Here is a 26,290-nt window from a genome sequence, read left to right on the forward strand (position 1 = left end):
GACCCCTCAGCCTCAGCCCTGGAGAGCATCCAGATTGTCATTCCAGTCCCAGCCACCTTTTCTACTCTCCCAGTTCCCTCCTGCTTTCCCCTCATCCTTGTAAATAAGGCTGGCAGTATTTCCCAGGGAACATTCAGCTACTTGGTCACTGTTGTGTTTCTGAAGTTGGGAGAGTTGGGTGTCCATAGGTAGTTCAATCATATGCCTTGCAACATAGGCTTACACTATGAGTGAGTGAAGTTGCTCAGTCGTGTCTGACTCTTTGCGACCCCATGGACTGTAGCCTGCCAGGCTCCTCCATCCATGGGATTTCCCAGGCAAGAATACTGGAGTGGGTTGCCATTTCCTTTTCCAGGCTTACGCTGTAAACTGTGTCTATTTTGTGTAAATCAACTACTTTGTCACGAGAAAGTTTATGCAGCAACAATTTTAAATTGATCAGTAAAGTCAGTGGTCAGCATAAAGCAGGTTCCTGAATTCTTCCTGTGGACCCTATACTGGGCAGCAGCAGGAAGAGCCAAGTTCGCTGTGGGGCAGACAGAGCTTGTCAGGTCAGCCACCTGCCCTCCAGTCCTCTCTTCCCCGGGCTTCCAGCAGGAAGCCTCACGAGGGAATTCTCTGTGCTCTTCCCCACAACTTGACATGACAAGCTGTGAATGCCCCAGTACTTATCACTCCCAGTCTGGATCCGGGCTAAAAGCCTGGGTCAGGCTTCAGATCTGAGCAGGCAGAGAGCTGGAGTGTCTGGACAGGTGTGCTGGCTCATGGCAAAAGCCCTGGGAAAGACAAGACCTGAGTCTTAGGCTTGATTCTGCCTGTGACCTTGAGTATCTCACCTTGTGACCTGGACCTCAGTTTCAGCTGCCCCATGGGTGCGGTAGGACTTCCATGTTGTACAGCAGTGTTGTGAATTTCCTGGCCCGCTCCCTCCCAGGACCACCTCATGTCTTTTGTCTTTCTGTTTTGTTTTGATTTGGGTTTTTTTGCTGCACCTTGTGGCATGTGGGATCTTAGTTCTCCTACCAGGGATCGAACCCGTGCCCCCTGCAGTGGCAGTGTGGAGTCTTAACGGCTGAACCACTAGAAGTGTTTGGAACCACCTCGTGTTAGCCAGTGTTTTCTGAACCGCTAGAAGTGTTTGGAACCACCTCGTGTTAGCCAGTGTTTTCGTCTCCTCCAACCCTTCCCCTGGGGATCATGTGAAGGTGACAGACAGCCGTTGGGTATCCCGGAGTCAAGTTTCCCGGACTGTCTAATAAGAATCATCTTCGTTTGCAGGTTGATGCTTCTCAGTCACTATCTTTTTTAAAACTGAAGCATAGTTGATTTACAATACTGTGTTAGTTTCAGGTGTATAGCAAAGCGATTCAGTTATATATATATATATATATATATATATATATATATATATATACACCCCACTCCAGTACTCTTGCCTGGAAAATCCCATGGCGGAGGAACCTGGTAGGCTGCAGTCCATGGGGTTGCTAAGAGTTGGACACAACTGAGCGACTTCACTTTCACTTTTCACTTTCATCCATTGGAGAAGGAAATGGCAACCCACTCCAGTGTTCTTGCCTGGAGAATCCCAGGGACGGGGGAGCCTGGTGGGCTGCCGTCTATGGGGTCGCACAGAGTCGGACACGACTGAAGTGACTTAGCCGCAACAGCATATATATATATATATTCAGATTATTTTCCATTATAGATTATTACAAGATTTTGAAAATTGCTCCCTGTGTTAAAAACAGTAAATCCTTATTGCTTATCTATTTTATGTATAGTAGTTTTTATCTGTTAATCTCATTCTTCTAATTCATTCCCCCCCACCCCGCCCTCGGCACTTTCTGCTTTGGTAACCATGAGTTTGTTTTCTCTGTCTGCGAGTCTGCTTCGGTTTTATAAGTAGATCCATTTCTATTACTTTTATATTTCACATGTTATATCATATAACATTCGTTTTTCTCTGTCTGACTTCATTTAGTATGACATTCTCTAGGTCCATCTATGTAAACGGCAGTGTTTTGCTCATTTTTGTGGCTGAGTAATATTCCATTTTATATATTGCATATACAGGCATGCATTGGATACCACATATACATATGCCACAGGTTCTCAAATCAGTCCCCTGTTGATGGGCTTTTGGGTTGTTTCCGTGTCTTGGCTCCTGTAAACAGACAGTCGCTGTCTCTTCTTTGCCTTCTCTGTTCGTCTCCCTGTGTCCCTCTCTATGAACGTGTCTCTTTCGGTCTTAGCCTGCCTTTCTCTCTGCCTGTCTCTTTCTGTCTAAGCCCCCCCTCCTCCTGCTCCCCACCCCACTCCAGCCCCTAGCGTCTCTCTCTGGGTTTTCGGCTGTGTTTCCTCCTCTCTGTCTCCTATGTCTCACCTTTCTGCCTTCCTCTCCCTGAGTCTCCCCCCACCACTCCCCCTCCTCTTCCTCTGATTCTCCTTCTGGGCAAATCTCTTTCTCTAACTGTCCATCCTTCTCATATTAAGAGGCCCAATGGCCAGGCCAGATTTCTTATCTGTGATGGACTTCCTTGCTTTCCAGCTTCTGGCTAGAGTGTGGCATCTGCCCTGGGTTTGTTTCCACTTACAAAGGGCATCTGTGATTAATGTGGGCAGTTCTTAAGGAGCTGGAGATGTGTTTATGCTCCTTGCGAGCTGTGATGAAACACCCGTAACATTTAATGTGGTGCATTGACATTTAAATGTCAATTAAAAAGTCCCCGTTCTGCTTGGCCAGCCCCTGGATCCTCAGATGAACATTGCCCTCCCGCCTGTGTCGCCAACCCCACTGAGGGCTACTGGCATGTGGATGACACAGCAGACACAGTGACCGTGACAGAAGGGGTGGGCAGGGTCTGAATGGGCTGAGATCGTTACAGGCACGGAGGACAGCATGTGGAAAGGCAGGGAGGGAGTTGGTCCCAGGCTATAGAAGGAATGTACAGGAAGTTGGCTGGAGTGAGTGTCTAAAGGGGACATAAGAAGCAAGACTAGAGGCAGCATTTACCTACTTCCCTTCTTGTCCCTTCAACTCATTGGAAAAGACCCTAATGCTGAGAAAGATTGAAGGCAAAAGGAGCCTCACTGACTCAATGGACATGAGTTTGAGCAAACTCTATGAGATAGTGGAGGACGGAGGAGCCTGGCGTGCTGCAGTCCATGGGGTCGCAAAGAGTCGGCATGACTGAGCAACTGAGCAACTTCTTGCCCCCGTCCCTGAAGGCATCGCCTAAAGCTCATCTATCACTTATCACTTAGGTGCAAAGTCTCTGCCTCTGGTTACCTTCCACCAGACTGGAAGTGTCTTAAAGCCTCTCCCTCACGTCTCCATTGCCCAGGTTGCTTAGTGCACACAGCAGGTATACAGCAGTGGTCCATTCAGTTTGATGTAATACTTATTTCTTGAGTTTCCTACTGTATGGCAGGACTTATCCTTGGAACTGAAGCTACGAAATGATTAGGACTGAGACTTGACCCCAAAGACTGTATTATGTTTTCAAAGACAAACAGAAAAGGCAAATGCTAAGATAAATGGAAACAGAGAGGAGAGGCAGCTGGCCCAGCAAGGATAACAGAGGGCTTCCTGGGGGAGTTCAAATGAAGCTGAGACCCAGAGAGCAAATATACATTTGTAAGGCAGACAGGAGGCAGAGGGGATTCTAGGCAGCAGGCCCAGCCTATATATGGAGGCAGGGATGAGCCCTGGAGGGATCAGTGACAAGAATGAAGGAGTGGGCATCAACGGGACGTGTGAAACCCATGCCCAGGGGCCACACGACTGTACAAGAACTCCGTGAGGCAGGGGCCCTGGCTGCCGTGTTCACCGCTATTCACAAGAGGCAGGAGGAGCACCTCTCTCTTGTCCATTCCCAAAGCCCAGTGGATCCCTGCAAGTGCATTTATTTCTCCAGAGCCCTTCTCAGAGCCTGGTGTCCTGTGGGCCCTCCTCCCCCCATCCCCTGCTTGTCATCTCCCAGCCCCTGAGCTGCCGTGTCAGAGAAAGGCATGCTCTATTTTCTCAAGAAAGTCTTTTCAACAAGAGGCGCATTTTCATCTAAAGTTTCCTGGAATTGCAGTCCAGAGAAATCTGTCTTCCTAAGCCCGGGGATCAGATCTTCAGCTGAAGGATGAAACACAGCAAGTGGAACATCTGCCCAGAATGGGCTCCAAGCCCTGGAATGACGCATGGGGCCAGGTATAGTCATGTGGCCTCTGGCAGTCCCTGGCCCCAAGACGGATGCTCATTTCCCCTCCACTCTGGAAAGGAAACCCAGGGTTGGGATACCAAGTTTCTAGACTGTCGGGTTGGTATCCAGAGGCATTTCTCATCCCCATTCACAACCCTCCACACCCAGCTCTAGTTCCCCCCATAATCTGCCCTTTTAGTCTTGGATGCACAGGAAACTTCCTGGGAGAGCCGACGAAACCCAGAGCTTCCCCATCCTCCGTCCACCAGCCTGACATTTACTCATCCCCACTGTGGGTCAGAAGCCCCCCAGACTGCAGGGAGCCCCAAGTCTTGCCTCTTGATTCAGCAGGTGCTTCTTCTCTCCGCTTTGGCCAGGGCACACTTTACACCCCCCGACTGTGAAGGCCCAGCGGTGAAAGGAATGAGCCAGTGATTGTGCTGACTTTGGATCAATCAGTTGCTCACTTTCTTGGAATTTCACTCCAGTGGCTGATATTGATGGAATTGCATGGAGTGGTACCCAGAGCTTGCTGGACATACATTCACAGTCCTAAATTCAGTTTGATGATATCACCTGCCCTTTCCCCGACACCTCACACTCTGGCCTGAGTTTTCTGAGCAAGGAGATCTGTGCTAAATATTCGGCATAAGAGATGCAGTAAAAGTCTTCCTTTGTCTCCCTCTTTCGTATGTCTTCCCTGTACAGGAATGGAAAGGTATGCTATGCAGTTTAGAAGTGGAGGTTTTATGATGTTGAACATGTTCAGGAAGGTTTCTTTTTTTTTTTCTTTTTTTTCAGGAAGGTTTCTATCCCAACACATCCTTGCTTTCAAACATTGTCCCTACACACACACACAGGTACACACACACACAGATTTCCCAAGGACCCTTCATCCTTCTTCCTCTGTTGCAATGTCACAGCCACACTCTGAACATCAAGAAAGGTCTTCTGAATCCTTGACAGGAGTTATCGTCAAATAGAAGAGCCCACACCCCAGAGGTACACAAATGTTCATCAGAAATTCAGAAAGAAGTCATGGGCCTTCTACTGATAGTTTTTTATTTTATAATTCCTAATTACTATAATTATGCATGTTTGATGAGTTCATTACATATTAGCACTGTTGTTGAGTCGCCCAGTTGTACCCGACTCTCTGCGACCCCATGGACTGCAGCATGCCAGGCCTCCCTCTCCCTCACCATCTCTTGAAGTTTGCCCAAGTTCATGTCCAATGCATCGGTGATGCCATCCAACCATCTCACCCTCTGACACCCTCTTCCCCTTCTGCTCTGTCTTTCCCAGCATCAGGGACTTTTCCAATGAGTCGGCTGTTGGCATCAGATGACCAAAATACTGGAGCTTCAGCTTCAGCATCAGCCAGTGCTAATAATATAGGAGTTTGGGGGAGAATGAATTCATGGATATATATGGCTGAGTCCCTTTTCTGTCCACTTCAAACTATCATCACAACATTATTAATTGGATATACTCCAATATAAAATAAAAAGATAAAAAAATAAAAAGTTTTGCAACTTCTTCACAAATTGAAAAAATAAAGTACTATTTTGGAAATATGAAAAAATTAAATAAAGTAGAAATAAAAAACTGTACTCATGTTCTGGAGGAGTTCAAAAATAAAAGCTCCATATTTTTTTTTATAATCATATTCTTTCAGTCCTGCTCATTTAAATCCTTCAAATTTCCCTAAAGGTCCTGGAGGGTAAATTGAGAACAGCTCTTACTGGAACAACATCTTTCCTGTGATACCTCATTCGGTCTTTCCAGTGGCCAGAGGTGCTGAGGAGGGGAGAAAAGGCTGTGGGGTGGAGCTGCCCAGGTAGTGCCAGCGGTGAAGAACCCAGTTGACAATACGAGAGACATGAGACGCGGTTTGATCCCTGGGCCAGAAAGATCCCCTGGAGAAGAGCATGGCAAACCCACTCCAGTATTCTTGCCTGGAGAATCCCATGGACGGAGGAGCCTGGCGGGCTACAGTCCATGGGGTCGCAAAGAGCCTGACACAGCTGAAGTGACTGAGCACAAACTATGATTGCCTCTCTGGTGAGTTCCTCAGGGGCACCAATAGAAATTCAGATTCCTGCATTCTCCCTACCCTCCTAAGACCTGTTGAAAAACACTGTCTTCAGAGAGGTGGCCTATGAATTTGTATCTTTAAAAGCTCCTCAAATAATTACCCAACCAGTCATGGGTACCACTGGGCTAGGACATGGTGTTACTCTTCACCACAGGAGACATGGGACTCTTGGCCAACCTCACCCAGAAGCTTGAATGTCATTATTTTCTATTTTTATGATGTGTTTTGCCTGTTTATGCTCTTGAGAACAAACAGACTATTTGTATCGCTGATGTCACACCCTTTGAAAAGCCTATCAGGTTTCATCCATTTAGTCAAGGAATGTTTTGCCAGTTACATTTGTTTCCACTTGACAGAGAAAGAAACTGAGACCCAGAGAGACCAAGGGGTTTGTTTCTTCCTTAGCTTGTAAGACATAGATTCAGAAACCCAATCCTAGTTACCTGGCCCCAGATCCTGTGCCCTTTTCATTTTTGCTTCTGTACGTTTTGATGAAAGGGCCGTGAGACCAGAGCTCTATGTGTGGGATGTATTGTGCCCCTGGGCCCTTCTTCCTCCCCCTCTCGTCCCCCGCCCCTGCGTGCAGGCTGCAGAGGAAATTAACATTCAGGGCACGCTCTGCTCCCTTCTGATCCCATAGAGAGAACACAGCCTCTGCCTGCCAATTAGTAACGTTCGGATCTTTATTAGAGCTGGGGACAGCACGTTCCAGTTATGCAAACACCCTTGTCTGGGAGCAGCTGTGGGCCAGCACACCAGCCCCATCTCTCCCCACAGAGACATCATGGAGGTGACTTGGCACCCCCAGTGCTGCTGCAGTCAATGGGTCAATCAATAACTATTTACTAAACCTTGTCCAAGGTGCTGAACGAAGCATGGGGGACACATACTGCCTCTGCCTAAAAGAACCTAGGGCTCCACAGAGAGTGTGGTCAGGCAGAGGGAAGAACTCAAAAGGCCCTTTGCTCTTTTGGAAACATTAACAGTTTCTATCTATTATCCATTCCCCAAACAGGTAAAGAAAAGTATGAACAGTTGATAGGTACCCACTGTGTGCACAGACACTTGTTGGGCACTTTATATGCACCAGCTTATTCAAATATATTAATGTTTATGTGAGAAACAATGTGCTTTTTTTCAAAACATATGCTTTAAGTTGAGAAAACTAGGATTGCAACCTTGGCCCTGTCACTTTCTCCCTAGGAGACTTTGCGACCTCAAATTCTTCATCCATAAAATGGGAGGTCATAGTATCTGTCTCCTAGGATTGCTGGGAGGAGTAAATACAGGCAGATTCTTTATCATCTGCCTCACCAGGGAAGCCCAGTTAGGCAGTATATTTAAGTCACGTGCCTCGTCTCCACATGACACAGCAAAGTGTTAAGAAGCCTAATATGTAAGTAAATGAGAAAAATGAGTCAAATGCAGCATATACATTAGCAACAATGCAAAAATGATATGTGTATTGAGTCCGAAAGAGGACAGTCGTGAGAGGAAACTTGTCTCCTAATTCTGAGTTATCTGTACTAGTGTATTTTCATTTACGCTTTTAAGGGAAAAGGGAAGGGCTGCATGAAACTGAGCCTCCAAGCAATTCAATGACTGGCCCAAGTTCACACAATGACAGGATGGACCAAGACACCCATGCTCTCCCCACCCACCGAGCTGCCTCCCTCCCCTCGGGAAGCAGATCCCCATGGTTCAGAGACCGCACAGTCTACACTGATACATGCAGCAGGGCTGCCGTCCCTCCTGGAGACTGCACTAGTGAAGAAGCCTTGAGTGAGTGAAAGCCACTCATTCGTTTCTGACTCTTTGTGACCCCATGGACTACATAGTCCATGGAATTCTCCAGGCCTGAATACTGGAGTGGGTAGCCTATCCCTTCTCCAGCAGATCTTTCTGACCCAGGAATCGAACCAGGGCCTTGGACCAAAGCAAAACACAAGGCAGAGGAGAGGGAGGATGGAAGTGAAACTGGCTCCTGGTTGTCAGGGGCGATGCTGTTAATGGGAGTAGCGCAGCGTGAAATTAACGACCCACCCAAAGCACCTGAGAGATTGAACTGGCCATTAAAATGCAAAATCACAATGCAGGAGAAGGAGGGAAACAAAGAAGCAGGAAGAAGGAAGCTGTGGCAAGAGTATGGAGAACAGAAAGTCTGTGGCAAGCAGTCAGATACTCAGGAAAAGAATCTGATTCAGGATTCTGGAGGGCAGGAGTATGTAGCTTGGGAGGTGGGAATACTTGTTACCTAGGGGAGCCAGGGGATTCCCAGGTGGCACCAGAGGTAAAGAACCCGCCTGCCAATGTCAGAGACTTCAGAGACACCAGAGAGCTGGGTTTGATCAGGAAGATCCCCTGGAGGAGAGCAGGGCAACCCACTCCTGTATTCCTGCCTGGAGAATCCCATGGACAGAGGAGCCTGGCAGGCTACAGTCCATAGGATCACAAAGAGTTGGACATGACTGAAGTGACTTAGCACGCACACGGGAGAACTGGAGACAGCAGTGCACAGGTCGAGTTGTGGAAGAGAATGGAATACAGTGTGAGTGTTCAGAGAATGGAATACAGAGGCACAGAGCTCAGAGACAGTGATTCTCACCATACAGGGATTTGCCCCTGAGAATGTCCGAGAATCTCTGGAGGCATGCTTGATTGGCACAAGTAGTGGAAGGTGCTCCTGGTCTCTAGAGAGTGGAGAGCAGATGTGCTGCTAAATACCCCACAATGCACAGGGAAGTCCCTCACCACAGAGAGTTGTCCAATCCCAAGTGCCTGAAGGGTCACCGTGGAGACACCCTGGTCCAAGGGATGAGTCAGCGTGGGGGATGGGAGGTAAAGGAGTCAGAGATGAGACCAGACATCAGATGGGAAGTCAGGAGGAAGAGAGGTCAGCCCAGGGGCGAAGAGCTAAGAGGACAAAAGGAGGTTCAGTGATGAGTCAGTTTAGGGTCTCATATGGACCAGGCAACAGGGCAGGAGATGGAAATGGGCTTCAGAGCTCAGACAGAAAGTCAGGATCTAATCATTGAAGAAGCAAAGATTAAGAAGCTACAAGGAAGACAATTGAGACCAGAGACAGGAAGAAAGAGGGTCGTTGGGCCATGCTGGTCAGAGTTTGAATGGGGGGTACGCAGTGTATGTGAGTCAAGGTGATGGATGGAAGTTTGAACAAAGCCAAGGGACCAGCAGTGAACTGTGGCATCTAAACAAGGCTCAGGGCGGGTCACTGGTTGGAGGTGACCTGTAGTGGCTGAGAGGAGGGGTAGCAGGGAAAACCCCAGGGGGACAAAGAGACCACCAATGCTGGGAGTATTGGTAGGACTCTCAGGAGAGCAGAGACCTGACCAAGAATCTCCAAGCAGAAAAATGGAAACCAGCTAGCAAATCTGACTCTGGAGGCAGCTGCTCACTGCAGCACCTCCTGTTCTGGCTCTAAAACATTCCCCGCTGCAGGCAGCGTCTCAGTGAAGAGCTGCCCCAGGTCCAGGCCACATCCTTAGCAAAGGGTGACTTTTGTAACCATAGTCAGGGTGGCCCTAGTGTACAGAGCATGACTAAGAAGTCAGACCCCTGCAGGTCTGACTCCCTGCTCTGCCGCCTTCGACGTGTGTGACCTTTGACTCTGAACCTCAGTTTCCTGATCTATAACATGGGAGCAATAAAGGAGTTTGTCCATATGGACTCTCTGAACTCTAGAGGACTTCATGTGACTTTTATTATTAACAGAATAATACTAATTGGTGTTTCCCTCATTGGTGTTTCTGAACACTTTGGTGTGTATCTATGGCAGCAGATCATTCATTCATTCAACAAACTGGTATGTCCCAAACATGTGCTGACTGCTCAAATGGCATGGAGGAAGAGATTGAGTTTGGTTCCGTGCTTACTGCCCCCCTGAGGTTGAAAGAGATCTTAAAGTTCGTAAACTCTCTCCTTAGGCTTAAGTACCCTCTACAGCATCCCGCATAGGTGCATGACTTTGGCCCACACTCTTCTAGTCCTGACTATGAATGGTGATCCTCTTTCATAGACCCCTCTGACTATGAGAACGTTCATACCTGTACTGAGTTGAAATCTTCCTGGTCCTGGCTCTTTCTCTGAAGCTTTCCAGGCTTGTTCACTTCCTCTCCCACGTTGCATCCCATTTGGGATTCTCAATGGCTAACGTACTCCCATTCTGCCTCCTCAGTTGGACAGGATGGATTTTAGACCCCACACACCGAGTGACTCTACCCAGAAAGGGCTCAGGTGTATCTCTTCCCTCTCTAAGTGGAAGCAGCCAGTGGCTGCAACCCTGGGACCCTTCCCCCAACAGTCATGGCCTTGTGTGTGTGGTGGGGGGGCAGGTGAGGGGGATGGTGGCAGGATGACCTCCGGAAGACAGAGACAGAGCTCTTTCACCGTAATCTGGAACATTCTCTTACCTTCCCAAGATGAAGAGAACAAAGCGACTTCTCAAACCTTCTTTAGGGAGCACATTCTGATAACAGCTTGTTTGCATCAGAGGCAAGATTGCGGAAGTGGTTTGCTATTTCCTTCTCCACTGGACCACGTTGTGTCAGAACTCTCCACCATGACCTGTCTGTCTTGGGTGGCCCTATATGGCAGAGCTCCCCACAACCGACCCCAAATGCACAGGGTTTTGTAGAACCGTGAACTCTTTGACGCTATTGGGGACAGTCTGTGGCCCTCCCAGACCTGGCTTTCCGAAGCCTCAAGCTGTCTTTTCCACTCTGGAGGGCAGTCCAGATCCCTGTAGGGGTTGTTTGAATGAACTTCCCAACACCTCTGAGCCTCAGTTTCCTCATCCTCCAAATAAAGATGACAACAATGTTTAACTCGTCAGGCTGTGGTGCATCACGGGACAACGGGTGGGAAAAGAGACAGAAAGTGCTCAGGACTCGGTAAGTGCTCAGCCGTGCTGAGCGTTGTCAGGTTATTTGAATCAAGACAGAAGCTGTCCTAGATGAGCTAACATTCCAGCAGAGTCATCAAGACCCAGATGAAAGGAAGAAAATGAGCGTGGAGGGAGGCTATGAGCTGGAAGAACAAAAAGCAAAACATTTGGGCATTGATATCTGACCACTGCAGTTGTTCTCTTCAAAGATAACTGCCTGTCATGCCTATGGGTGGGGACAGGGAAGAAACCCGAGGGCTCCTGCTCTTCTGTGGCATTTTCCTGCTCCTGCTTTGATGCTCCACAATGCTGTGTTGGGTGGGGCGCAGGGCCCAATCGACCCAGTGTGGATTTCAGTTCTCCCAGTAACTGACTGAGTGATACCAGGAAAAAGTCACATCACCTCTCTGAGCCTCTGTTTTCTATAAAATTAAGAAGAAATCTATTCCCTTCTAAGATCATTGGGAAAACTAAAGGTCTATTCCTTACACACATGCCTGGCATATATTGGGTGCCTGATAAATGATCGCTGCTATTGTCTTAGCATCATTTTTGTAATAATAATCTTAAGTATTACTGGCTTTCAAAACCACGAAGAACCTGAAAGGAAGAGGATCTCCTCCCCTTTTCTTTCTGTGGTTTCCCTCTCTGGAGGATGCATGCCAGCGTACCCTCCCTCATATGCACTCTCTCTCTCTCTTTCTCTCTGGCTCTTGCCTTTTTCAGTGCCCTGATAAGTTCCTGAGGGGGCTGGAAGCTGGGATTGTAAACTGCCAGATTTCATACCCTGCTCTCATCCCTCTCTTCAAAATCTTATCAAATATTAAAAGCTGTGAAATAGGAGGCAGGTTTTTAATCATTTTAATCACGGCATTCCTCAGCCTGCTCAAAAGGGCTCAAAGGAATCGATTCAGAAGTGGTAATTATCCTTGCGGCCCTGTGCCAGACTCCAGGTCAGCCCTGGGGCCAGTGCCAGCGACAGATGGCGGGCACCGGGGAGGGCTCCTCCCGGGTGGGGGCCCCCGAACAGGAGATGCCTCGTGGGAGGAAATGAAGCTAAGTCATCCCAGGTTAGGCATCAGGTTTCCAAATGTACACCAAAATCAATTGAAAAAAATCAACTTACTCTTATTACCATCTCTTTAAGTGCCAGATGTTTTTAGCCTCATTTAACCCGCCAAGCAACTCAGGAAGGTATTTATCATTATCCAATTTATAAGTGAGATGACTGAGACTGAAAAATATAAAGTAGTGTCTCAAGGCCTGTTAGAAAGTGGCACAGTTAGATCTGTGCAGCTCCGGGCCTGCACCGTGTCCTTTGGGCCCCCATCAGCCTTGGATTGGGGGGCCTGCTGCAGAGCCATCGGAGGGGCTGTGCCCTGCCCCCTTCAGCAGTCCCCTCCCCCTCCCCCACTGTCCTCGTATGGGCTCTGGCTTATTCTTGCTGTCCTCTAGCTACTGGGATTTTATGCATGCATTTCAGGCCCCCAGTGAGCCGTGAACCCTTTCTAACAGATTACATGCATCACAACCCAGCTGCTCACCTCCCTGGACTCATTTCTGGACAATCCTCCAGCCCATCCACCTCCATGCTCCAACAGGACCTAGCTTCCTGCAATTCTCAAACACCCTTTGCTCTGGACTTCTTGCTTTTGTACATGCTTTTCCCCTGCCTGGAACAACACCTTCCACCGCCCCATCCAGGTCTCAGCCTAAGCATCAGCTCTTCCTGGAAAGATGGCTGACTCCTCACTAGGCATTTCCCACCTTGGTGATACTGCTATGGCTTTCTCCCTATGAAGGCAACCAGGATTTGGGGGGGAGAGGCGGGGGGTTGTGGGGAGCACCGCAGGGTGCTTTGTTTGCATTGCTGCAATTCCTTTAGCTGGCCAGGCTGAGAAGACAAGGACACGTCTGCCCGACTCACCGCTTGGCAGTCCTCGCGTCAGGTAGACATCGGCTGAGTGCATTACCCGAATAAGGGGACTGCGCTTAAAGGTGGGGATTTCCGGAGGCTTAGGAAGTAGAGCAGAGTTGTAGCTCTGGGCCAGATGAGGCATGCAAGTGAGCAGGGATGGCCATTTGCATACAAAGTACCTAAGAATATTCTTCAATATCACAAGAAAGTATGTTTTCCATCATTTTCCTTGAAAAATGCATCCCTCTTGATCTATCTTTCATTTCCCCGCATTTAATAGAGATGTGAATACAGAGAACTGTGTCTCTACAATAAGACAAATAGCATCCCACGCACAGTGAGAAATGACGACCCAAGTGGTCTACGTGTCGGGAAGATGAAAGGGATGGGGGGGACCGTGGTGAACTGAGGCGCATGACCCTGCCTGAACAGATAGCTGTTCTCCACCCACTTTGTTGTTTCCCGGGGGAACGTGGCCAGATTTCCCGACTTTTCCAAGGAAGCTGGAAATAGACTGTATGTATAGTGTCCCAGTTTGTAAGAGTCGTCTCAATTAAGCCGACACGCACACATGCACACACGCACAAGCACGCACACACAAACAGACACAAAACAAGCCCAATAAAGCATCTGCCAAGAGGTTTTGGGTCACAGATTGGAACTTCTGCATCCGTTTTCCTGCTGGGTAGATAAAAGCTCCCTGGAGATGGACCCAAGTGCCCCCCGACACTCGCAATCCCCCAAACACCTGGGTTAAGTGGTACCACCCGACTCAGATCCACCCGGAACACTCCCTTCTTACCTTCACAGGCTTTCTTGAAGCTCCTCCAAAACCCTCGCACCAAAGGGAAAATATTCATAACCCAGCCAGGCAGCACTTAAAAGATCAAGGCATCTGTGGATGCTGAAGTCACTGACACATTGTCCCCGTTCCCTCTCCCCAGTAGGGTCAGATGCTTCCAGTCTCACTGATGAATCGCCTCTCAGTTTCACCACAATTTGCACAGTGCTATTGACGGGAGTGGAGAGGGCAATGGCACCCCACTCCAGTACTCTTGCCTGGAAAATCCCATGGACGGAGGAGCCTGGTGGGCTGCAGTCCATGGGGTCGCTGAGAGTCAGACACGACTGAGCGACTTCACTTTCACTTTTCACTTTCATGCATTGGAGGAGGAAATGGCAACCCACTCCAGTGTTCTTGCCTGGAGAATCCCAGGGACGGGGGAGTCTGGTGGGCTGCAGTCTATGGGGTCGCACAGAGTCGGACACGACTGAAGCGACTTAGCAGCAGCAGCATTGACTGGAGTAAAGGAACAAGTGTGAGTCCTGGCTGCGGGGACGGGCTGGGGGGGGCGGTGAGGGGAGGGCTGCTACCACCTGGGGCACCTGTGTGCTCCTTGGCCCATCTACGTGGGCTGATTCAACCCACCTCTGAGATTAAGTGAGACTAGCCCAGCCACCACTTACAGATGGGGCTCGGGGAAACTCAAACAACTACCAACAACACTCATGACCACGACTTTACTATCCACTGAATGTTTGCTGTGTTCTGGGTATCGTGGCCAGCACACTGCATATACCATCTCATTTAAGCCTCGCAACACCCCTCATATATTCGGGGAGGAAGAGGGCAAGAATCCTTGGTGGCAGCATGACTATTTTACACATGGAGGAAATGAAGCAGAGAGAGATTTAGTCCAAGGTCTCACAGCTAATAAGCAATAAAGCAGAAAGGCCAGCTCTGTATCCCAGACACAGACCCACAGAGTCTTTTCCAAGCTGCTCGGGTAAAGAACTTTTTTGCAAAAGCTGCCGTTGCTGCACTGCTTCCGTGGATGGTCTCGGGAGTACTGCTAGTACTTATGCACTTGTGTTGTCTGTGTTTGGGGGTAAGGGAGGGACGCTGCAGAGGACTGAGGACATCCGTCCCAGCACCCAGCGTCTTCCTTTTTCCTGTTGATCATGGTGAGCTTGCTCTCTGGGGATGTTCCAGGGTCCTGTGTCTTAACTCAATTCCTCAAATATTCTCCAGGGTTTATGAATTCTCAAGGGTAATATCTTTTTAATTTTTTTTAAAATTTTCATTTCAATAGTAAATTATTTGAACATCGGTATAATATTCTAGATCATCAGCTGTAACCACCTTGTCACAGTCTATGCCAGAAATCCCCAAACAATAGTTCATGAACTGAATCAATGCTCAACCTGTTTGCGGTTTTTGTTTGTTTTAAATTTATTTGTTTTTTTTTTAATAGATCATTGCTTTACAGAATTGTGTTGGTTTCTGCCAAACATCAACATGAATCAGCCATAGGTACACATATGTCCCCTCCCCGTTGAACCTCCCTCCCACCTCCCTCCCCATCCCACCCCTCTAGGTTGTTACAGAGCTCCTGTTTGAGTTCCCTGAGTCATACAGCAAATTCCCATTGGCTGTCTATTTTACATATGGTAATGTAAGTTTGCATGTTACTCTCTCCATACATCCCATGTATGTCCTATGAGCCAAGAATTATTTCTACAGTTTAAAATCACTGGGGGGAGAAAACCAAAGGAAGAATAATATTTCATGATATCTGAAAATTTTGTAAGATTCCAATTTCTATGTCTCTACCTTGAGTTTTATTGAAACACAGCAGTGCTCATTAGTTTGCATTAATAGGAGCTGCTTTAGCAATAGTGAGCAGAGTGGAGTAGTCTCAGCAGAGACCATCTGGCCCACAAGGCCAAAAATATTTACTATTTGGCCCTTGACAGGAAAAGTTCACTGACCCCTGATTTATGCAATGTGATTTTAGTGGCCACTGATGCTTCCAACTGAGTCAGGCATCTGCTTATTTTTGGGGTTGTTTTGTTTTTGTTTTTATTGTTATGAGCTAATAAGAAAAAACAGAGAAGGACTTAAGTACCCAGAGTGTCCTCGTGTGATCAAATACAATTTTCTGATAGTTCCAAGAGAAGCCAGGAGAGCCTTGAACCTTCATAGCAGGAAGCAGACCAGCAGGGTGAAGTAAAATGTGTGTAGTAAAATGAAGAGAAATGGGGGTGGGATGGGGAGGAAGGTGGGAGGGACTTTTAAGAGGGAGGTGACATCTGTATACCTATGGCTGATTCACGTTGATGTACTGCAGAAACCATCACAATATTGTCAAGTAATTACCCTCCAATTAAAAATAAAATTTAAAAAAGTCAGCTCCACACCATAGACACACTGCAAACGGCAACTCACTTTCAACCAAACCACCTTACATTAAACTAATGTTGCTAATTTGAAGTTAACTGATTTTGCAGTCTTATTTGTGCTTAATTTGGAAATTTGTTTCAGTTTTATAGCTCAATGAGAGCTACAAGCATAAGGATTTTATACCTAGCTTTATGTTTGCCAATAAGTAACATTATGATAAAAGTAATTTGAGTCAACACTAACTGAAATGTTTTCCCCTTTAATAGGGCAGGAAAAATGAATGCAAGAAGTACCAGTTACTTATATCTTTGAGTCAGTGTAATCTAGTATAAATTGCTACCTGCCAACCTGGCAGAAAATTCGGTCTTAGTTTTTTTGGGAGGTCCTCTCCTCAGTTTGAGAGGAGAAGGGAGTGTCAAATAATAGCCCTAAGCTTAAGCTGGGACCAGCTTTAGGGTGGTGACCATTTTTTTCTATTGCTCCTGTGTCTACACTGCATTTGTGTGTACGAATCACCGACATTCATCCTTTGGGTTCTGTTGCTGAGTAGCTCAGAATTGCCCTTCACTAGTCCTCCCACTTCTTCCTTTTTACCTACTCAGCTCACTCTCCCTTTATTCTCTCTCCTTCTGGACAATGGAAGCACAATTTTTCTCAATAAGCCTTTATGCTAGCTTGACTTTCCTGTGTGGAGATGGGCAAAGGAATTGGAGAGGACTGCTAACAATGGCCTTTTCTTTTTAAAAGTCTATTACACCTGTTATATAAAAAACATAGTTTTTTTTTTTTTTTTTTTTTTTTTACTGAAAAGTTATACCCAGGCACTGAAGATTAGAGAATGAATGGAACTCTTTTAGCCCTCTTCTGCATTCCCCCAGTGTATCAGTTAGCTATTGCTGCATAACAAACCACTCCTAATGTACTACCTTAAAGCAATACAAATTGTTTATTTTGTTCATAAGTCTGCAGTTTTTGCAGGGCTTGGCAGGGGTGTTTTGTCTCTGTTCCATGAGGAGTCAGCTGGGGTAACTGTAGGGAAGTGGAGGATCCACTTTCAACATGACTCACCCATGTGGCTGGCAAGATGGTGCTGGCTGTCATCTGAGAGCTACAGTCAGGGGCCTTTTCCCCTCTAAATAGCCTTCTCCATAGGTTTCTTGTTTGGGCCTGACAGTAGATGGTGACCTCGGGGCAACCAGACTGCTCACCGGATAGCTAAAGATTTCAAGAACAAGTGTCCCAGCAAACAAAGTAGAAGCCGCAGTGCCTTTTATGATCTAGCCTCAGAAATCCCTGTGCCTATCGGCTGGTGTACAAAACCCCACTCCATTTCAAGGATAGAGGCTTAGAGCCCATATCTTGATGGAGAAGTGGCCAAGTTCTAAAATGACATGTGCATTGAAAGGATACTGGAGTGGGTTGCCATTTCCTACTTCAGGGGATCTTCCTGACCCAGAAATCGAACCTGCGTCCTTTGCGTCTCCTGCATTGGCTGGCAGATCCTTTACCAGTAGTGCCACCTGGGAAGCTATGATTATTAAATAAGATAATATATAAAAAGTTGGCCTGGTAGCTAGCGCAGAGTGCCTGCCTGACAAAGGATAGCTTCTTTCTCTGTTCCCCGACTCCATCTCAGCCAACCTGAGCTGACTCAAAATGGCATTCTTCTTGGCTACCACTTTGGAACCATTTTCCCTCAGGAAAGGACGTCCATGTATTCACAGATTCGCACACAAAGGTTGTTACTCAAATGCTGTTGAGTGATTGGCCTTTTCAAAGTAGACTCCGGTCCCCAAAGCTGCCCCGCGGCCCTGGGAAGGCGCCGGCAGGGTCCTTTGCTCCCACTCGGTCTGTGGGTCGGGGAGACCTGGACCTCCCTCCGGCGGCGCTGATTGAAGTGGAAGGATCACCATATGTCTTTCGCAGAAGGGTGACTGGCTCCCGCTAGGGTCCCAGTTCCCCTGAGATTTTCCTGAAAACCCTTCCAGCTAGCCCAGTTGGGTGTGTTAGCACATCAGATCCCATGCTTTGGTGAAGAATGTAAACACAGACCTGATTTTTCATTTTAAATGAAGCCAAGCATATTGCTCCCAGCAGATGCCGAGTGACTCAATCTGTCCTCTCGGTTTTGAAGGGACCTGAAGAACAACATGGTAAAATAAAGCAAACAGCACATTTATTGGTTGATAAAATGCTGTTTTAGTCTACCCTGGCATTATATGGTGATTGCTATGCAGCGAACATCTGTTATTAAATCCAGACTTCTGTTGCCTGGATACATTGAATCAAAAGCTGGAGCCTATGAGAAATTCATTTGTGTGTCTGTTGCGTGTGAATGTCAGAGCTCATATGATGCCTTTGTCTTCATTCTAACTGAATCTTTTAATATGGAATGTCTTGCTTGTTAATTCTGACTCTGGGCCAATACTGTTTTCGTTTGATTAAAAAGGGTTAAAGAAAGAAAGAAACTGTATTCCCTCAGGTGCTCTAAGCAATTTTGTTGATTAATTTTTGGAGATGGCATGGTGTATTCAGAAAAAGTAGGACGTTTTTAAAAAGAATTCATACCAAGTAACCCAATAATTCAAATTCTAGGGGTCTATCCTAAGGACATAGGAGAGATGAGCATGTATTTAAGGCCAAGGATGTTCGATGCAGTGTTACTTATAAAAGAAAAAAGAAAAAGTTAAAAGTCACCTAAAGGCATGTATGTAAAGAGCTCCATTTATATTGGCTGCAAAGTCCATGTTCTTCCAGACTGCAACTTATTAGTTGATGAGCTAATTATGAACTTTACATTATGTATAGCTTTATGCTATACTAAAAAGGTGTCTCCATGAACAACTTGGTGCGGCTGTAATTACCTCTTCAGGATAGGTCACTAGGTGTGCAATTTGTTAGGACAAAGTGCATATTATGTTGTTAATTTGCTCAGTCAACAGATGTGTCTTGAGTGGCCACTGTGCGCTAGACAGCAGAGCTCTGCCCTGGCCCAACGGCAAAGAAAAGGTCCCCACCTTCACGGTGCCAGCAGAGTGAGAAGGGAGGAAAGAAAACTAGAGGGATCTCGCAGACAGCAGTGAGTGCCAAGGAGGGGGCTGAGAATAGCGGGAAAGCCAGACGGGGATCTCTGAGTGCCACAGATTGGAGAGCGTTTGAAAACTCACTCAGCAGTGGTTCCTTAAAACGTGGTGCTGGGAAACGTGGTACATCACCAAATATTTGTCGAATGCCTACTAATGCCAGGCTATGTTCTAGGCACTGAGAACCCAGCAATGACTCTATCCAATAAGCGGAAAGAGGTGGATGATAACCAAATTTCAAAAATGACAAATGCCACGGAGAAGCTAAAGAGATCTGGGGAGGGGATAGGTCTGCTTAGATAGACAGGACAAAGAGGGAGCCTTTTGAAATAAAACACCAATATTGAGAGAGCGTTGGTCATGAGTAGACTGGGAGGATGAGGTTCCAGGCAGAAGAACCAGCAAGAGCAAAGGCTGGGAATAACCTTGGTATGTTTGAGGAACTGAAAGATGGCCCTGAGTGAAGCCTGGTGAGTAGTTTGGAAATGGCTTGAGCAAGTCTGGCAGTCACTGGAAGGCTGTGTGACAAGCCACCCCAGTACTCAGCAGCATACAACCTAGGTGTGAATCTCTACAACCTCTGTCCTCCTTCCATCCACATTCACTTCCTCCCTATGGAAACCTGTCTGCTCTGAAAACCACAGCAGCCTCAGAATGTATAAGTACATAAGAAGTGCTCCTGAATTTAGATGCAGTGGTTCTCAAACCCTAAGGAGCATGAAAAATACCCACTGAGCTGGTTATGCATGTAACATCCTAGGTCTCGACCCCAGAAAGTGTGACTTGGCAGGACTGGAGAAGCCCCAGAAATCTGCATTTTCAGAAGTAACTCTTCTTGTGATGGTGACGGAGGTCTATGGACCACATTTGGAGAATCAACAATGCAAAAGTCCCCAAAGTCGGTCCCAGGCAGGCCAGGAAAACAACCCTGCCTGTCTACCTTCAGGGTTAGGCAGAAGGCTGCCATTGTCATGAAATGCCCTTGGGCGTTCTTAGAGAGCACATCTCCACTATGATGGGCCCAGCAGGGAAAGCCATGAGTTAATGGCATCTCCTGGGTATAATAAACCTCCTCTAAGGCTCTCGTCCCCGCTGAGCTCTGCTGGATCCTCTGCCATTTCATAGTGAAGTTAGAGGTTCTTCTAACAGCTCAGAGAGATTTCTTGGAATTCCAAGGCTCCTCATCCCCTGCTCAGAACCGGATTTGGCTCCTAACTTGGAGGCGGGGTGACGTGCTGGGCCGGGACTTAGCGTGGCTCACAGGGAATCAAAGCCAGCCTTCCCCGCCTTCCTCTGACAGCCCTGCATGCTTCTTCTCTTATCCCTGCCAGAGGAGAGGGGTGGAAGGGGGGCATCCCAAAGCTCATTACCAGCTCACATTCTTTGCCCTAAATCAGCTCTCAAACACCCTGGGATGAACAGCCCTAAATGGGAAAGAAAAAAATAAAATAACGAGTGTCTTATAAGTTCATTGATATCCCTGGTGCTTTCTGTCAGGCCAGGGTTTAGCATTCTCTGCTCTGAATTTTATTTTCTGAGTCTCTAAGGAGAGTTGGCTACTCGTCCCCTGGCCATCAATTGCCTGGGTGTGCTGACCCCGTCCAAACCTCTCCACCACCGCACGCTAGTCCGTGTCCCATTCTAGAAGTGACAGAACTGCTCCAAGGGACCTGCACTTTCTTGGGAACTGGGTAATTATTTCATGAGTCTGTGTTAACAGAAATACCGTTTCTAGGAAGATGGGGTGGTAATAGCTAATATTACCACCCTGTGTTACATTCCTGTGTTAATTCCCTGAGCATTTCCTGTGTGTACTTTTCATTCAGGAGCCAACTTAATCTTTGTAATAACCCTATGAGGCAAGTACTGTTTTCACTCTCGTTTCCAGACCCAGCATTTGAGGTTCTGAAAAGTCCCTCACATGAGGTCACACAGAGCTGAGGTCCAAATCCAAGTCCCTGGACCGTAGGACCCAGGCCCTCCGCCACCTACCAGCTCCGTTTCACATTGCCTCGAGCAGATCGTGCCTGCGTGGCTCTGTTCAAGCTGGATGTTGACGTAGAGAGCCCCAGGCATATCCAGGGCGTGGATACTCGGAACCATGTCACGTGAGAAATAGTGGCAGGATGTAAGACCTGAAGATGTTTTAGCTTAAAGACAAGGTGGTCTCATGGCAGAGGCTGAACAGGGGTATCGAGGCATGAAGTGTTAGTTGCTCAGTCATGTCTGACTCTTTGCAATCCCATGGACTGTAGCCCATCAGACTCCGCTGTCCATGGGATTCTCCAGGAAAGAATAATGGAGTGGGTTGCATTTCCTACTCCAGGGGACGTTCCCAACCCAGGGATTGAACCTGGGTCTCCTGCATTGCCAGCAGTTTCTTTACCATTCTGAGCCACCAGGAAAGACTTATAGAGACATAAGACCTGAAAAGTAGCTTCAGATACCTGATGATGTATCAAGCAGGAAAAAGGACTAGATCGTGTTGTATGAGCCCAAGTCTCAAGGTCCAGTGAGGTGAAGTAATACCAGAATATAAGAAAAAGCTTTCAAATACTCAAGTCTCCAAAAGAGAGTCAAGCTGCCTTGAGAATCTCCCTGTCACAGGAGGAATACAACAGAGACTTGGAAACTATTTCATTTGGCCTGGTATAGGGGGTTCTCAATGTGAGATGACACAAATAACTTTTGAGGCACTTTTGATCCTGAGTCTGTGCGATTGTATTGTTATTCCCTGGAGCCTCATCTCAAGCAGCATTTTATGTTGTCGTTAAAATGCCTAGCACAGACTCCTTTTAATGAGCCTAAAGGGAGGCATCATCATCACTCCTAGATGATGTCTACTTGGCCTGGGATGCAAATTTTGAGGAATCACTTTGTATCCAATCCTCATCAGGTGATGTGCCATGAATCACAGGTTCTTGGAACGACTTGAGACCACAGACCTCATGATACAGAGGAAGAGACTGAGGCCTGGGGACGGCAGCTGACCGGTCCCAGCAGCCGGGCTGGGCTGGGCTGGGCCCCCCTAGCGCAAGCTGCAGTCTCCACACCACAGAGCCTCATGGAAAGTCTGAGAAGAAGGACCCTTTACAGTCTTCTGTTTATTGTTGCTGTTGTTTAGTTGCTAAGTCATGTCCAACTCTTTGTGACCCCATGGATTGTAGCCCACCAAGCTCCTTTGTCCATGGGATTCTCCTGGCAAGAATACTGGGGTGGGTTGCCATTTCCTCCTCCAGGGATTGAACCAGCATTTCCTGCTTGGCAGGCAGATTCTTTACCACTGAACCACCTGGGAAGCTGTTCTCCTCATTTGACAATGGCAAATAGGATTCGCTTCCCCACACCAACTCGTAATTCATTGGTTGTGATTTCCTGAAGAGCTGTTTCAGGATCTGGGGCCACATGTGGGTTCGGTGGAAATGAGATCTGTGAATCATTTATGATGGTTGCCTGGGGCATAGGTGGGAAAGTAACGTCCTGTGTGCCCAGGCTCCTGGAGCTCATCCATCTCAGTGACTTTCTGGATGTGCAAGCTGAGCTCTCTAAAAGTGACATGAATATTGCACAAGAGATGATGAGGCAAGATAAGGCCTTAGCCACCTCATTTATGAAAATGATTTAAAGATCCTTGCATGATGGTTAAACTCACCTATGGAATGAAAAAGATATGCAGCTGCCTTAAGCCCCAACAATATAAAGCAGATATGTAGATGGTTTGAATAACAATTTCTAGTTCATCTTGACTAAGAAGGTGCTTTGCCCTGGGTAGCAGGTGGCTCCACCCCTCACTTGCTGGGAAGTCATAAGCAGGTACTTCTCCCAGGTCCTTTTGCTGGTTAGTAAAATGAGGGATAAGGTTTTTTTCACAGGATTTCCATGATAAGTAGAAAAAAAAAAGAGAAAGAAATACCCAACACAGCCTAACACTTAGCAGTTGCTCAGTAAATATTACACTCCAGTACTCCTGCCTGGAAAATCCCATGGATGGAGGAGTCTGGTAGGCTGCAGTCCATGGGGTCGCTAAGAGTCCGACATGACTGAGCGACTTCACTTTCCCTTTTCACTTTCATGCATTGGAGAAGGAAATGGCAACCCACTCAGTGTTCTTGCCTGGAGAATCCCAGGGACAGCGCAGCCTGGTGGGCTGACCTCTATGGGGTCGCACAGGGTCAGACACGACTGAAGCGACTTCGCAGCAGCAGCAGTAAATATTAATAGGAGCAAGTGCTTGCAATATAGTATTGCATCTACCCCCCTCTGTGTTATCATCTTCCCAGATTGTTAAAAGGTTAGCAGCAATGGCCACCCAAAAGCAGATTCCAAGGGACACATAGGTCATTAACTCCGGATTATTGGTCTAGGGCATGTTTTTGGAGCCCTTTATTCCCAAAGAGATAGGAATTGGCTTCCTAGCTGACTGAGATGGGAGAAGCCAGGAGGGAAGACTAGAAAATCCAATGGTAGATCTCTTAGTCCCATAACATCTTCCACCTTTCAGTTCTCCTTGGGGATTCTTGAAGTCTATACCCCACATCCTAAATGTGGGAAAAGAACCAGAGAGGAGGAATGTGAAGTTTACTGAAAGCTCAATGCTGAAGAGCTTTATGTTTCCTTGAATTACAAGGAAGCAATCTGCCTCCCAAGTCTGCTGTTCTGAATTTTGTCAAAGCACAGAGCATTTTTAAAAACCACTTCATGAACTGATCAAATGTACTTGACAACAGAGCCAGCAGGCCAGTCAGATCATGTTCAGAACCCCTGAGAAGTTGTCTGCACAATGGAAATGGCAGTTCTCAGAATCTGCATGTGGGAGGGATTTCACTCCATGAAAGAAAACAAGGACGCTAATAAATATTCACCCAGTGCCTACTATGTGTTAGAGGGCTTAGAGAACATTATTTCGTTTAATCCTCACTATAAGAACACTTGATACTCTTCCATTTAGCATTAATAAGTAGCAATGGAGCTTCCCTGGTGGCTCAGTGGTGAAGAGTCCGCCTGCCAGTGCAGGAGATGTGGGTTTGATCCCTAGTCAGGGAAAATCCCACATGCCGCGGAACAACTAAGCCTGAGCGCCATAACTATGCAGCTTGTGGTGTAGAGCCCGGGAGCTGCAGCTACTGAGGCCCCAAACCCTAGAGCCCATGCTCTGCAACAAGAGAAGCCACTGCAATGAGGAACCCGCGCCCTGCAGCTAGAGAGCAGCCCCGCTCACCATAACTAGAGAAAAGCCGGCACAGCAACAAGGACTCGGCGCAGCAACAAGGACTCTGCACAGCCAAACATAAATAAATAAATACAAACAATTTAAAAATTAACAAAAAATTAGCAGTGAAGTAGCTGACATTTGCAATACAATAGACACTAGCTACCATGTATATGTGGTGAGTTAACAGCAGCCCTCAAATTTGGAGGAGGAAAAAGTGTAAATTTGTTTTTGTATCACTGAATTTCATACCGATTTTGAGTCCCTAGCCCTTTGGGTAGCAGGACCTTCACCTCAGTGTTTTCAGTTTCTCTCTCAGCTTTTTTTCCAACAGCTGCATCTAAGTTTGGGGCGGGAGCTGGGAGCGGGGATGGGAGCGCTTGTTCCGGGTCAGTGCATCACCGGGGATTCAGGACACTCAGCTCGATTGTCCTTATCCACCTCATTCAGTGAACGCACAGACTTTCCCAGTCCCGTCCAGTCCTGGGCAGCCACCGCTGCCTTCTTCCCATCCCGCTGCAAAGGCGGGCTCGGCAGGTCTGCAGGCACCTCCAGACAACACTCAAGAACAGTCCATTTATGGGCACTATGCAGGGTTTGGGCACGCTGGGAGGCTGTCTCGGTCCTTCTTCCTAGAACCTCTGCTGCACCTGTGCCAGGCTGTATGCAGAAACCCCAGTGCCAGCCTGTTTTTAGTTTCATTCTTCAGTCTAGACTGATTTTAGGTTCTTTCTCCTCCCCATCCTTGTCAATGACTGCCAGCATCTTAGTCCTCTTCTTTGTTTGCCTCCTTGCGCTGGTTTGCCGCTGCGTCGCTTCAGTCGTGTCCGACTCTGTGTGACCCATAGACGGCAGCCCACAGGCTCCTCCATTCATGGGATTTTCCAGGCAAGAGTACTGGAGTGGGTTGTTGCACTGGTTTAGAGAAGTCTTATTGAACTGGAGGGCAGAAGAGCCCGCCTCTTCCTTCATTCTTCAAAATCTTCTGTTTGGGGCACAAAATTATCTTCTGGGCTCAGCTTCTGCTGCTGCTGCTAAATCGCTTCAGTCGTGTCCAACTCTGTGCGACCCCAGAGATGGCAGCCCACCAGGCTCCCCGGTCCCTGGGATTCTCCAGGCAAGAACACTGGAGTGAGTTGCCATGTCCTTCTCCAATGCATGAAACTGAAAAGTGAAAGTGAAGTCGCTCAGTCATGTCCGACTCTTAGCGACCCCATGGACTGCAGCCCACCAGGCTCCTCGGTCCGTGGGATTTTCCAGGCAAGAGCACTGGAGTGGGGTGCCATTGCCTTGCTGAGGCTTAATAAACTGAAAATCTTTCTTACCTTTCCAGTTGCACCCCCACCCCTTGGGCAGTGAATGCTGTTAAGCAAATGGAGGGAAAGCAATGAGAACTCCTGAAAATGTTATTTACTGGTATTCATGAGCTCAAATCCTCCAGTAGCCCTGTGAGGTCAAAATGAGTGCCATTTCGTGCTGAGGATATGGAAACTCAGAAGGGACATTTGCCTTGTGTGGGGTCACCCGGGTAGATGGTGGCACAGGGATGGAGCCGATCTGTCTGACCATATTACCTGAAGATGTAAGCTGAGTTGTACCAGCTCAGGTGATAAGTAGAGGCTGCCTAAGAAATTGCTTTGAGAATTTTGAGGCTATGTCTGAACTCAGTGAGTGGAAAAATGCTGTGTGATCCATTAGC

General features: G+C 47.4%; 1 protein-coding gene and 1 long non-coding RNA gene across 5 annotated transcripts in view; one reads left to right on the forward strand and one right to left on the reverse strand.

Annotated features, from left to right (window-relative positions):
* Positions 1–14,146, reverse strand: part of LOC113878873 — a 51,922-nt gene extending 37,776 nt beyond the window's left edge. The window contains exon 1 of the long non-coding RNA XR_003507152.1: positions 13,918–14,146. This is a non-coding gene — a long non-coding RNA (uncharacterized LOC113878873). The remainder of the gene's footprint in view (positions 1–13,917) is intronic.
* The window catches only part of KCNIP1 (potassium voltage-gated channel interacting protein 1), a 407,173-nt gene that overhangs the window by 206,109 nt on the left and 174,774 nt on the right, over positions 1–26,290 (forward strand). The gene's annotated exons all lie outside the window — the stretch shown is intronic.

The sequence above is a fragment of the Bos indicus x Bos taurus genome, chromosome 20 (assembly GCF_003369695.1).
Source record: "Bos indicus x Bos taurus breed Angus x Brahman F1 hybrid chromosome 20, Bos_hybrid_MaternalHap_v2.0, whole genome shotgun sequence".
Taxonomy (NCBI): domain Eukaryota; kingdom Metazoa; phylum Chordata; class Mammalia; order Artiodactyla; family Bovidae; genus Bos; species Bos indicus x Bos taurus.